The following is a 12,498-nucleotide window of genomic DNA, read 5'->3' on the forward strand; positions in this document are numbered from 1 at the left end:
CCGAACACTTTCAAAAATCGTAACTTGAGAGATTTCATATTTTTTTTTTCCTTATAATAGAGGGTTATAGGCAGATCTTCACCTTTCTACGTCACTGCCCATATTCTTGTGGCTATATTGTAGTTACTGTGCAAGAATATTGGATATGAATGCATCACTGCTTCAGTAACTTTTTCTGATAGAGTGTGTGTCCATTCCATAAGGAGGAGAGCAAGAATTCAAACTGTTTAGTCCCCTAAAAGAAATGGTTCCAATAGGAAAATTGCACAGCCTGAGAATCTTTCAGAACGAGGTATTCAATACAATCAGGGCCACTCTCAAACCAAGAATTTATACTTCTTGAGCTACTAAAATTATGTGCATCACTCTCTGGGGACCTAAACTGTTGGTGGCATAACACAAGCAGTTGATTTGCTGGCCTGATATTTTGCATTTAAAAGTTTTCAGAACGACTGGTCAGTATTACTTGTTAATCAATCTTGATCGTGAGAGCACTCCATTGGTTTGAAACCTGGTAAATAGCAAAAGTTTGGCTTTTTCTATATGAGATTTTTTTTTATAAAAAATACTGATTTATTAATATTTTGATATAAATTCTGATTAAGTTAGCATAACCATATATAATCACAAACAGACACTTAAGTATGTTTACTTTGAGACTGGTGCCTGTACTTTTACCCCAAGAGAGAAAATTATGTGATAAAAACACTTGTTTTGCAAGGAATAAGCAGGCATATGCATGTGCATGAGAATTATAATTATGTCATGTATTAGACATCAATTAGGCAGCAAGTGAGGGCAGACCAGGGCTCAGCCCCAGCCCCTCAAAATAATAATAATAATTGATGCACTGAAAGCATGCTAGCTCTTGAAAATGACCATGTCATGGAAACATTCGGCCATTAGTTTTTAGTATCTATAGCTGGATATCAGGTTTTACACCTATAAGATTCCTCATTGCAGTGTGTTTAAAATAATTAAATTATTTATTCGAACGCACTCATGCTTCTCTTGATTATAATTAAGTAGATCATTCTATTCACAATTAAGCAATATAGCTCATGTGAGAGACTAAAGAAAATATTATGTGCCCAATTCAATAATTTCTTTCAATATCATTTTAATGGCAGTGAATAACTGATTTTCACTAGTCCCCGATATTTCTTATTGGACTATCATATAACAATTTACATTTTTTTGGATGAAATATTTTTTTCTTTTGACAGATATCAAAAGATATGAATTCAGTTCTCAAAATTATGTTTCGGATTGGTGCAGATTAGATTTGTTAAAGATGGAAATGAATTTCTTTCTGGAGTTGGCATCAAATACTAGGATGATTACTGCAATATTTTAACCAAAAATATACATATATGGAAATCAAATAACTGATATATATATCTTGTAGGGGATGATGATGATGAGAGACTTAGGACCACCTTAAATGAATCGATTAAGAAGTAAATCTGTACTGCATACACAGTGCCATTCAAACCCTAAATGATATGGTCAGCCATGAATCAATGACAGAGAAGATCTTGCGAAGAAACAAAGGAAGAGAGATACATAGGTGTACCCTAAACTAGGGAGGTACAGAACCAACAATTCTATGCCAGTTTAGCACTCTCAGTTATATTGGTAATTCAGTATTCTCAAATTTATAGTGTTTTATTTTCTTTTTAAGTACATTTATTTACAGATCTTAGAGCACCGATCTGATACCAGTCTACTCTGCCTCTGCTGATTTTCAACCAGAAGCTGCCATTTCAGTTGATGTCTAGTCATACAGTTCTCATTCCACACCAGCGATCTTGATTTAAAAATAAAAATTGTTAGATGAGCCCTGAGATTTTGTCATTCTAATTAGTTATTAACAAGGAAAACTGATTGTGTTATAAAAGAAATTCCAAATAATGTTTCCAGTTTTCGATTATAATTGAATTATGTTTCACTCTTAGCACCAGATAAACTCATAGATGCATGGACATGGTATTGACAAGAAGATATAAACAAAATAGAAAATTACTCAAAGCAAATTCTAAAAATATTCTTAACACCAACTTACCAAACCCACCAAAGGGTGGGAAAAATAAAATTAAAAGATTTTATTTCAATGACGTGGTAACATTTGAGTGGCCATTAAACTTCACTAGATTTTGACTGCTGTCACTCCAGAGAAAGTATCCAAAGCTCACAAATAATCAACTTCTATAGAATTTTAAAAATTAAAATAAAACAAAATAAAGATTATGACGTGGATTATAAAAATGAAGGAAGAAATTAAAACTGAACGGCTCAGATTCACTCCCTCGGTTTCTGGCTCTTCTATTATCTCCACAATCCCCACTTCTTCTTACTTCTCTCCTTTGTTTCTCCTCTTCTTTCTCTCTGTCAAGAATTCAAGATATTCTCTTTTTGTTCAAGACAAGAAAGACAGGAGTGGTTCTTGTAAAGAAAGAAACAAAGATCAAGACATAAGAAAGACAAGATGTTGTTAGGGAAAAGACCGCGTCCTCCAATGAAAAGAACAACAAGTTTATCAGAGATCACTTTTGATCTTGATACCAATGGCAGCTGTGAATCAGCTCAACAGGCCGCCGGTTTTGGTGGTGATGGAACTGGTACTGGCGGCGGCCAGCAGCAGCTAGATCAACGGTTCTTGGCTGCTGCCACCATTTCACCTAGAAACCATAGAAGAGCTTCTGCCGATTTCTTGAAACTGCTCATTTTTGAGGTCTTGCTCTCTTTGCCATCGCCGTTTGGTCACCGGTCGTGATATCTATATGTACAGGTATATATTGCATACGTACATACCTCCAAATCTTTCTCATTTCTCAAATCCTTTATTATTTATATGGAATCAGGATGAAGAAATCTCGTCCTGGGTTACTTAGGTTAAAACTTTTACCTGAAATATAAATCTGTAATTTATTTCTTGAAAGATGAACTCTTTCTTTTGTATTTGATTTGTAGAGGGACAGTGCGTTTTGCAGTCTAGAGTGCAGGGCAGCAAATGAATCAAGATGAGAGAAAAGAGAAGTGTTCATTAGCTTCCAAGAAAGAAGTTACATCCTCCACCGTCGCCGGAGCAGATGTCTCCGCCAAAGGAGAGACGGCTGCTGCTTTGTGGGGTCACGTACCATTCAAACACCATCCAGCTAATAGCCCTCTTAATTATATATAAAAATATATATGTCTAAAGTGTAGAATTATATGCATAGGGTTTGAGAGGCAAGCTATACATATGTATATATCTTTCTCGTATGCAAAGAGAAAAAGAAGAAGGGCGTTTTGAAGCTGTTATTTTATGTGGACCCACAGCTCACACAATTAAGCACCAGCAGCAGCAGCTCCAATCTGTAATTCTTCCTTAGTGGGTTTCTTTGTCTAAATATCACTTCTTTAGTTTTGTCTTGGCAAGTAAAGGGAAGAAAATTGCAGATTCATCACAAGACTTTTTTTTTTCCGTATAATTATTGATGGTTGCTGTTTACTTAATAATTGGTATAGTGTGTGTGCGAATGGTGTATGAATCATACAGGCAGAGTCCAGGGTGTGAAAACATTGATGGGATGGTATTGATTTTAAAGAAGATTCCCATCGTTTTCTTTTGTACCACTTGCCCTTTGGTTTGATGTGCACGAGACGATTATATACAACCAAATGTTAGAATAGAATCAACCAATTTAAGATGAATTAATACGGGTTATGCAAGTTTTTCTTTTTCTTTTTCTCAAGTTTTCCTTATTAAGCTATTCAGTATGTGTTCTTCTTCCTTCATGCGACAAAATTTTAGATAGATTCTGTACACTATATTACTGCATCTAAAACTAATTCCATTGAATATTTATTAAGTATATATATTTATATTAATTGATATATAATTATAGATAGTTCATTTAATTACTTTTATCTTAAATAATTCATATTATAAAAATATCTCGGCTACAAACACACATAAAACCATAACAGCTCTCATACATCAGCCAAAGGCATGAGACTGCTAGTTTTTTTTATTTTAAATCTGATATCCAGAACAATTGCAGCAACTGCTTCCTCAGTGGCTAGTATGCATAATCTACTTCTCCTTCTGTAAATCCCTCCCCCCACTACTACTTTCCCATTAGTACAATATATCTCTGGTAATTACAGCGCAATAGATCCCAGATTCTTGTGCTGGCTACCTAGAGTACCCAAATAACCAACCTCATCTACCATTCCGACCGGAAAAGAAAAGATTTTCATTTTATGTGCAGTACATTGGTTTGTTCCTATACATCAGTACTGAATATTATATTTAGTGTAGTACACTTATTTGCATGTAGATACTATAATTCTAGGGTTGAATATAAATATGTCTCCCTGACTGCAAGACTATAATTTAACCGAGCTTTATATTTGTTCTCCCAGAAATTCAAGCGGGTGGGCGGTACCTTATAGAAGATTCTTTAACTAATGACGATTTTAATCCGGAATTAGTGCGAAGCAGAGCTAATTATTATTATTATATAAGGGAATCTGTGGCCTAGTCATCTTTGCATGTAGCGGGTCCCACTTTGCTCGATACATTAAAATTGGAAAGAAAAATTAATTTTATAAAATAATTACATTGGAAAGAGATTCATTTGGAAGGGACAAGGAGTCATTTTACTTATTTGAGAAATTGAGATTGAGGGTGCTGTTAACAAAAATGAAGAAAGATGTTCCCTTTTTTTTTTTCTTCTGTAAATAGGGGTCCCATAATAATTATGATTTTAACTTGGACCGTGCAATTAGTGGAAAAATATAACACAGTTAGAGTGTAATTAATTAAGCATTTTATAAAGCTTCTCAGTAAAACAGTCCAATCCTTCTTTTCAAGATGGAATAGTCTTCGCAATCTGAGGCAGGCTTTGCTATCATCCTTTTCTCCCTTTCTATTAGGACTTTTCAGAATTCTTTTTTTTTCTAGGATGCCAAATTATATCATAATAGGTAACGAATTATAGTAATCCTGTATTACACTTAATTAACGAATCAATATTAACTAAAAGAAAACAAACACCACAATCATAATATGTGGTACTTCTTTCATTAGCTAAAATATAAAATATTTACAATTTATTATAAAAGCTATTCAATAAAATAAGATTTTAACACGTTTTTTATATTTAAAATATAGTTCTCTATATTTGAAAAGTTAAGTTTACTCTTTATTTTTATTTTTATTAATAATATTACAAAATTTATATATTTATCAATTAATATTTATTTTTCTTACTTTATTTCCTTAAAAATAGTTTTACTTCTTGCCTTAAGAAAATAAAAATAAAAATTTAAAACATTAATTTTTTAGATAAAATAAAATAAAGATAAAAATAAAAGATTATTGAATTAAAAATTATATTGTATATATATTTAAATTTATATATAAATAAAAACACTAAATAAAATATATTTTTAAAATAAAACACCAAATATATACTCTAACAATAATTTTTTAAATTACACTCAAAATTTAGATTTAAAATCTTAATTAATTCTTACCGTATCATTTACTTCATTTGTATCAATTAATAATTCATGGAGTGTTATAATTATTTTCTTTTCATTTTGAGGTGTATAATTTTAGATTAATAGGTCGTACAATCTCAAGTATTAGGATGATAACATTTTGTGGACTTTACAGATTAGAAGCAATTAATCAGTTTGACAATAGAAAGTTTAACAGCCTCAACGATGATTAACCATTAATATCCATATGACCTTTTCCTTTATAACAACAGCATTAAGTTATTGGTATTTGAAAAGAGGATATTCCAATTTGATGTTTACTTTAATTTTCTTTAATTAAGACTGTTTCCGCACAGTTAATATGATTTAATGATGTCCTTGGAAAAAAAAAATTAAATGGGTACATCGTTTTCGAAAAGAAAATGTAACTATAACATTGAAAAGCAAGTGGTCTTTCTTTCTGGGTGTTGAAGTTGCGAACTAAAAATATTATACTGATTAAGTTCAGTATGAATTAAAACTTTAAATTGCTTTTTCTTGGCTAAAAGTGGTTATTTATTATAGTTATTAAAATTAGGAATCTCTATTAATTAATAATTTCTTGAAGAACCAACTTTATTTTTATTTTGACAATTTAAACTGAATAAATTGATAATTTTTAATGCACTAAATATATTAATGATAAAAGGGTTGACTGTGTCTTATTTTCCTAATTAATATGCTTATAAAAGGAAAGTATTTGAATGTTTTATTTAACAGTTTACAATATAATAATAGATCGTAAGTTTGCTTATTTGTGTGTACAATATTCACAAAAGGATATATTGTCTTTCTTTTTTTGTGTGTGTTAATTTTATAAGATATTATATTTATATAGGCTCATGGATGCAAGTGTACAAGTTGGGGAACATTTATATTAAAAATTGTTATGAAATCAATAACATTAATTGGTGGGCATATGTATCATTTGGTATAGATGGCATTCGATTTGGCCAATTGAAAACAAAATTACTAATGGAACAGAATAATTTCAGATGCTTTTCTTAGAATCACTTTCTTTTTCATTTGTTTATTTAGGTTATGATTCTATTCTTCTTTTCTTGTACTTTCACTATGACCATACGTATACGCTTTGCCACCCTTTTCTTTCTTTTCTTTTCTTTTCCTTTGTTTTCTTTATTGACTTTCTAATGTATACTTGTGTATGCTTCCAAAATGTTCATACATTAAATTATTTATTCATTGTTCATATATTTAATTAATTAATGTGTTTCTTCTTCTAATATACTTCGAGTGATTATTTATATAAGGTTGCTGGATTAAGGTGCTAATGCAAACAACAATTTTCCTTCTTCCCTAAGTTCCAGGCAAAAGAAATCAAAATTTTAAATATATAAATAATGAATCCGACATCAAAACTTCAATAATCTTTACAATTATTTCTAACCAAAGTAAACAGATTTTCATGCGAGTTACTATGAATAGTGATGCTCACAAGCCGCTATTTGCAAATTTGTTTTTCTATTTTTCGAGATTGGTACAAAAGAGAACAAACTTTTATTTTCCTTTACTTTCCTCTCCAAAAAAAAAAAAAAAAAGAATTAACCCTTCATCTTTATTAATTATCCAAGATCATTATCTTCCACTGTTAATTTTTCATCTCCCAAACATTGACTAAAGCTTTGAGAAAGCAACTTTGGTTCTCAATTTCTTTCATGTAAATAAAGAAATTAGAATAATAATAACCCACTTGGTCAAGTGGGCAGGAGTCTGCATCAATCTTACAATGTTTAAAGCATCACTAGTGCACTTCGTTGTTGGGTTTGATCATATTATATATATATATATAGTTTTCAATTAAAATAGAAATACATGTATGCTCAACCCCAACCAACAAGAACTCGATTTTCCACCCTAATGTCAATGGCTTTACTCATGATGTTATTTCGCTAAAACGTTAACACTTGATTTTCTTTAATTCTGAAGCAAATACTGTAGTTTTCATTTAACACATACTTTAGATGCAGTAAAAATTCATATCCAATTCAATAATTTTTCGTTATATTAGGTCTAGACAATTTATACAAGGAAAATAGTTACTATTTTCTACATTCTTTCAAAATTTTGATACATATTTAAATTTTTTATCGACTGAAGTTCGTTGCATTCAAATTAATTAAGAAATTTAACAGATTACACAATGAAATAATTATATCCAAAATCTTGTCAATGCCCACAATTTCAATCCAAATTGATTTTTCTTTTAACAGAAAGTAGAGATCTTAGCAAATCCATCTCTGAAGAACGAATGCTTGTTGGTTTAATCCAAAGACATACTTCTTATTTGAAGTTCTAATGTTAATTTGACTTATCATTTTGGGTGCAATCCTCAGTTGGATCTTTTCAAAATTAGCAATCCTCTTCCAATTCCTCTCTATATCAAGAGACTGGATGATTTTCCATGGAATCAAATCTCTAGTATATGCCCTATTTTACACCAGAAGGCATTAAAATGAGAAACTCATGCAGCAGCAATTCTTCATCAGTTTAACAAAGAAATCTTGTACTATTAGATTTGTGAATCTCTTATTGCCAACCACTCAAGGAGGTCGAAGGATCTTCTCTTTTCATTTGTCTTGTCGCCTCAACTTTGTTATGCACTCAGCTTTTAAATTGAGAAATGAAGTCCCACTGGAAATACCAATGCTCCTAATTAACCTCTCAACATTTCTGGCAAAACATTTTTTACTATGCACAATAATAATAATAAAAATAATTACATGATCTTGTTGTTATATTTACAAAATTATGTTGGTTTTCAGGTCGAATAATCTTTGCTAGCTCCTACTTATAATAACTCATGAATAATTTGAGCCATTACGTTAAGTTTTAGGGTTGTTGCTGATAAAGGTGCATACCAGCTCATGTTTCCCTTATTTGCGGCAAGACAGTCCAGCCAAGGTCGTCGTCTTCTACTTCCTCCAAACCAGCCATGGGTCCGACCCTTCTTCAGAGCTAGTCCAGCTAGAATGTTAAACAAGCTAGCTTTTTGTTTTGTTAAAAGAAAAAAAAAAAAAACAAAATCCGTTTCTAAAATTGATGAACACATTTTATTTATACCAGTTTGGTATTATTTTTATTTAAGTAACATATCTTTATAAAAGACCTTTTTTTTAAATATATTATTTTGAGCTTTTATGATCTAAATCTATTAAATTTAAGATAGTGTTTTTGTTATAACAGTTTCAAACACAACAATGCCAAATATATATATATATATATATATACAATAAACAAAAATAAAGCATTTTCTACCACACCAAAATTAATTTTCTTGTTGCTTAGTTTTGCGCTAGCCAAACAAAACAAACGGCGAAGAAGACATAAGTGACGATGAGGGGTCCCATTGTGGGCCCTGAAAGTCACAACCATTCATAACTTTACACCTAAGCTTTATGTACCTACCCCACAAATTGAAAAAGGTTGTCGTCAATTTCAACCACTGCTTTTTTATTTTATATTTTCATTAATTAAGAATGTTGCTTTCGGGTTCCGACTTGTTTGGATTTTGGTCCACCATTTGGAAAGCTAGCTAGCTACTCCTTCTGACCTTTGCAATTTTAAAGAGCTCTTTCTTCCAATCCCCACTTCTGCAGTACCCTCAAAATTGCATCAACAGTTGCTAGTGCTGCTAATTGTTTAATGTCAAGCTTTTATTATTATAATTATTAAAAATTAACTAGTGTTCTAGAATTTGATTGTTCTTTCAGCTTCATGTCTGTTTCTTATTTTGCTTGAATCCTATAAAATTTGTTTTTGCACTTCGAACCTAAATCTAAATAGTTTGGTAAAATTCTTTTAGTGAAAATAAATTAAAATGTGATTTTTGTTTTTAAAAGAGAGTATTGCTTCCATCTTTTGTATATGTAGTATTCAATACTCCAAATACTACAAGTTGAAGATCAGTTTAATTTTTCACCTAAGTAATGAAAGTGTACAAGGACTAGGCTCGTGCACCATCGGACATGATACTTTCCCACATTCCTAGACCTTGTGTTTCTTTGCCTAATTGTATGGGGATGGGCAGTGAAAATTAAGCTAATACAAGGAGTAAATACTCCATAATAATACGACTTATAACAGGCCAAAATAGAAAGGCAGAAGATCCAATAAAATAAAAGGGCAAACAGTGTCACTTTTCAACCAACAAATATGAGAAACTTGTCCTGACACAATCAGGTAGTTGAGGGATGTAATCTGTGAACCATTCGCGAGGGGTTAGGTATGATCATAACTCGTCCCATTATATTATCAATATCAAATTAATCAAGCGGGCAGAGAAATTAAGAGCAAGGTTCAATTTGACCCCAACTTATTAAATAAATCCAATTTAGCCGTGTTTTACTTTTTGGCCTAAATTAAAAGCTTTTTTTTTTCTTTGGGCTCAAATTACTTCTTAGTGAATGAGTGAAAGTCTCTACCTCAAGATAATAATAATAATAATAATTGAAAACTATTTTAATATAATTTAAAAACAATTTACATTTATACAGAAGAACTCAACAACCCATACCACCATCGTTATTGTCGTTGGCCACCACTTGCTTGTCTTCACCACCCCATAATCATAACAGAAGATAGAACAACTTAAACAATATTATTATTGTAACAGGAAATTGCATTAATAACAATAGCAACAAGAAATGGCATTAACAACAATAGCAATGAAAATTACAACAATAATGACAACAACTCTTTCTCTCCCTTTCTATTTTTATTTCACAACACTTGCAGCCATGAAAATGAAGAATGGACAGAGAGTCCGATAGGAGTGAAACCATTGATATCTAGAAGCCTTCTTTAAAGACTTCATTCATGTGGTTAGATTGAATTCCTATTGCGGATCAATGCAAATTAAAATTGCAAAAAAATTTCATTTTATATGAGAAAAATATACTAGAAAAAATAAAATAGAAATGATAAAGTTGAAAAGATATTTAATGTTATGCAATGTATGAACTAATGCTAATTCATTTAAATTACTTATTTTGTTAAAATTTATTTATAACCAATTCCACACATATTTAATTATATGAATTACTAAATTAATTTTTACTCCATTTAAAATATATAAATTTTAGATTTGTTAATAAATTATATATAAATTTTAATCAAATAATATGAAATCAATTTGATTCCCGCCATCACCGAAATACCTTGAAGAACGTGAGAGAATTTGCCTCTATCCTTTAATTAATACCTTATGGCTTTGACGTAAATTGCCAGCTTCCATATTCTCCTCAATAAAACCCTCTTTTTCTCTCATACTTAAATTCATACTTTGATATGCAATTGTTATTTTAGTATATATTTTGTCTTTGTTATATCCAATGTATACTCATTGTTTTTCTTTAAAAATTATCTTTCTTATTTCTAAATAGTTGTTTAATTATAAATTATATTTTTACCAATTCAGGCTTTTGGCAATAGAGAGTGTTGTTATGCACACCTCTAGAAAATGAATAATTTGAGCTCAATTGAGCTTATGTGATAAATTAGCGAGGCAAATTAAACTTTTTCTGCAAAAGATTAACTAGTATAAAGAAAACTTTGAAGAACTTATAAGTATTGCATGTACAAACAAATGGTCTATTAAAATATTTACTATTGAGGAATAACCTGATTAATATGTCAAATAAGTTGAGTTTAAGTATTTTCAACACCTACCATTTATACTAATGTACATAACAAACACATCTGAAGTTTAATTTGTTGGGATAAGATGGTTACAAGGTTGTCCTTGAATAAGACAGTAACAATTTATAATGGCCAAATTTTGTTTTGGATAGTGGGGTTAAGGACAAGAAGCTAAAGGGTCGGTTACAAAATAATTGAATCTTTGGTAATGATTTGATGTGGTGCCCATCAATTGTTTAGGGTAGCCCTAAGAAGCAGATTGATACAGTATCGTCTCATTCTACAAGAGGGCACAGGTGAGCTCCAAAAATGGGTCCACAGCGTGGGATGTCAAGTGAGATAGAACTTCTCCATTCGTAACCAACAATAAATCTGACACTGATTTTCAAAATGGATTTAATGGTTGCATTATTTGTGTCTCATCTCTTTCTTTCTTTCTTTTTCGTATATTTTTATTCCTATGAATCATGGAATGAAATGCATCTCTACCTGCATCTCTACCATTATCCGGACTCTTAATTTTACTTTTGATTCAAACATATAAGACCGCAATTCAACTTCAGCAAAGTGTCGAGTTTAAATTCTCCTTCGATCATTTGTACACAAAAAAAAAAAAAAAAAAAAGGGTATACGTCTCAAATAATTATGGGGTGGTGGGAAAAGAAGTAGAATTAAAAAGGTTAGTGACAGTCTCAGATTTTAGTTCGTTGCTTCAGCCCAATGGTTCAAAACTGTACATAAGTAAAGTCTTCAACTTCTTATCTAAACATCAAGCCCATTCCAATTGAAGAAAATACTGTTAAAATCACAGTTGAAAGTATTTCAGATCTCAGGCCCATGTTTGGGAGCGAGGAAAGTGGGAAGGGAGGAAAATCCAGGATCTACTATAAACAAAAAAGGCCTTTCATTTCACTACCATCTCACTCTCCTCAACTTCTTACATCACAGTAGAGTATAATCAGCACATATTATCATGTAAATTTTCTGAATTTCATGTTTTCTTGTTTTAAAAATATTATTTCTGGTCACGTCTTAAAATTATAAACCGTATTGTTTAAACAAGATAATGTATGTAAGCTTCAAAAAAACATAACCTAGGGTGAATTACATTAGAGAGGCAAAATCAGATTATGTTTGTTTTACTTTTATTCTAATCATGCAAACAATATGTCAGACACTAGATTCAACATTATTAATAGTATTGCTTTTTTTTTTAGTAAAAAAAGAGAAAATTATGTATCAGATGTTGAACATTTTATTTATTTATTTTTATTTGGTATCTATCAAAACTCAGAAGTAAATGGCAAG

This window comes from Ricinus communis, chromosome 2 (assembly GCF_019578655.1).
Source record: "Ricinus communis isolate WT05 ecotype wild-type chromosome 2, ASM1957865v1, whole genome shotgun sequence".
In the NCBI taxonomy this organism is placed as follows: Eukaryota; Viridiplantae; Streptophyta; class Magnoliopsida; order Malpighiales; family Euphorbiaceae; genus Ricinus; species Ricinus communis.